Below are 2,339 nucleotides of genomic sequence, written 5' to 3' on the forward strand. Positions count from 1 at the left end.
CCTTCTTGTTTCTGCTAAACATGTTCCGTCTTGATCTTGTGGTTGGATGATCGATCAATGCAGATGAAGGAACCATCATAGAACACTTGTACTGTTTGGCCACCTTTGTGGAATAAAATAAATAAGCGAATGCGCGCACTGAATAGCTAGGTAGCCCCGTTTGGATATCCTCCTCGTGTGGATTGTAAAAGGATATCAATATTGTCAATCCTAGATGACACATGGATGGAAGAACTATTGGTGCCTTCAGCTACTATATATGCCCTCAACCTGTCTAACAGAACAGCAGCCTATACACACGAACTGAATGTTAGACCATGTATCTTCCCGCGACGCAACATCGAAATGTTGAACTCCTAACCCCCTTTTTTTTAAGAAATTTGTTCCATGCCATATATCAACTATTCACAAATGGGACACATTTGCTAGTATTTTTTAAATAAATAACTAAATACAGAGTTGCTCAAACATATTGTGATCCCTAATTAAAGGCATAGTTAAACGAGAGATGATCCCTGAAGACTACAACGTTATGCATATAGTGGTCGTTGATGAATGTAGTACACCTGCATAGCTTCAGGTCTCTGGCTACACTGCTGTCGGCAAAGTGGCCACGTACAGTCTCCATAATAAACGTTGTTCAGCGCCTTTGTAAGGGCTAGCTTCACCTCGACGGGATGCAGCACACCACTCTCATAATCGGCGATAAGCTCCTCCATCTTCCTAAACGTCCTGCTAGTGCCACCACTGTTCTCTTCCTTGCTGGGCACCTCAAAGCATCCAAACCATGGGAGCACAATATGTTTGATGTACTCCAGGCATGGGTTGCCTTCTGCAACTTTCGCAGGGCAGTGAGCGTTCCTTATCTTCATAGGCACATCTCGCTCCTCGTCTTCCATGAAGATGGCGAACATTGGATCTTGTATCTTAGCATGTTCATGGTCTAAAATCAAATTGGGGAGCTCGTCATGGGACAGAATGATAGTTCCATAATCTTCACCCTTCATGTCTCTGCAGTACTCTCTGGTGAGCATGCCGACATCGGGAAGGCCCTCCTCATGATCCATGGACAGCAGCCATACGTTCGCCTTCTGGAACAACACGGCGGCACATTGCATGCAGGTGTAGACGAGCCTCGCGCCCACCACATCGCCCCGTTCATGCGGCTTGACGAGCTCTTGGTACTCCACGGGCGGTTCCGCGATGCCACAACACCTTACCGTCCTCCCCAAACTGTTGTTTCGCCGGAGTCCGGGCCGTTTATTTCGTCCGACAGCCACACAAACTCCACCCCGTTGAGGTTCAGGCCTGCCGCCTTCCATATCTCGATCATGTAGCGTCTGATGGCCTGGATCTTTCTTAGGTCGTTGGATTTGCCGAGTATGGGCGAACCAATCTGCCATCAGGATCTTGACCCTGCAGCCGGCTTTGATGTGCTTGTTGACGTTGAACACCAGCATGATCCCCTGGCCGATGTGTACCCATGGGGAGGGGTCGCACCAGACGTAGCAGACAGGAGCGGCCTTCCTCTCCAGAAGGATACTGAGCTCGTCCTCGTCGGCGCTCTCCAGCCCGATGCTCCTGATTATAGTGAACCTCTCGTGCAAACTCATCGGAAGTGCAGTGTTCCCTGCAGCGCAGATGGTCGCCTCGCCTGAGTTTTTCATGGGGGCAAAACTGGATCGTAAACGTGTCTCAGGGTAGTCGAGCCATTTCCGGGTGATCAGATTCGGGGAGATGACGATGTGACGAGGTTTTGAGCGAGGTGGCGGAGGCGATTGAGGTGTGCTGAGCTTTGCCTGGATTGCGTCGTGGGCTATATTTGGGCCTTTAGGACAGGGGGCGCGTGTTAGGCGCTGGTGGACCGTAGGATCAGGCTCACATCAGCCGTACGATCTCGCGAATAAGGCTATGTCTAACTGCATGCGCGCGCAACGCATATCCCCTCTGTCCACTTTCGCTGGATCCATGTGGCTAGTGGCAAATTTGACAATTTTGACCTATAATCGAAAGCAAATCACAGAATGAACTGGTTCCGAAACTATTTCACACCCCTGACCCTTTTGTGTAGCGCCCGCCACGCCGGCGCCACACCCTACGGTGCAGCGCCTAGCTCCGGGGCGTTGCACCACTGTCCACCGTGGCAGCCCACGGGCCCGCACCCAGCAGTGCAACGCCTTCGAGCTAGGCGCTGCACCTGTAATGTGCAGCGCCTAGCCGCTAGGCGCTGCACTGTGACTTATATGCAAATGCGCCAGCCCTCTCCTCCCCCACCCTCCCCATTGGCAGTTACAGAAAAAAGGGCGGCGGCCATCTGCACTGCCCCTCTCAATCCCCTC

At 51.6% G+C, this 2,339-nt stretch overlaps 1 pseudogene; it reads right to left on the reverse strand.

Moving 5' to 3' along the window:
* Positions 1-481: 481 nt before the first annotated feature.
* Positions 482-1,667, reverse strand: LOC123142866 (tyrosine--tRNA ligase 2, cytoplasmic-like; annotated as a pseudogene).
* Between the last annotated feature and the right edge of the window lie 672 nt (positions 1,668-2,339).

Source organism: Triticum aestivum, chromosome 6D (genome assembly GCF_018294505.1).
Source record: "Triticum aestivum cultivar Chinese Spring chromosome 6D, IWGSC CS RefSeq v2.1, whole genome shotgun sequence".
In the NCBI taxonomy this organism is placed as follows: Eukaryota; Viridiplantae; Streptophyta; class Magnoliopsida; order Poales; family Poaceae; genus Triticum; species Triticum aestivum.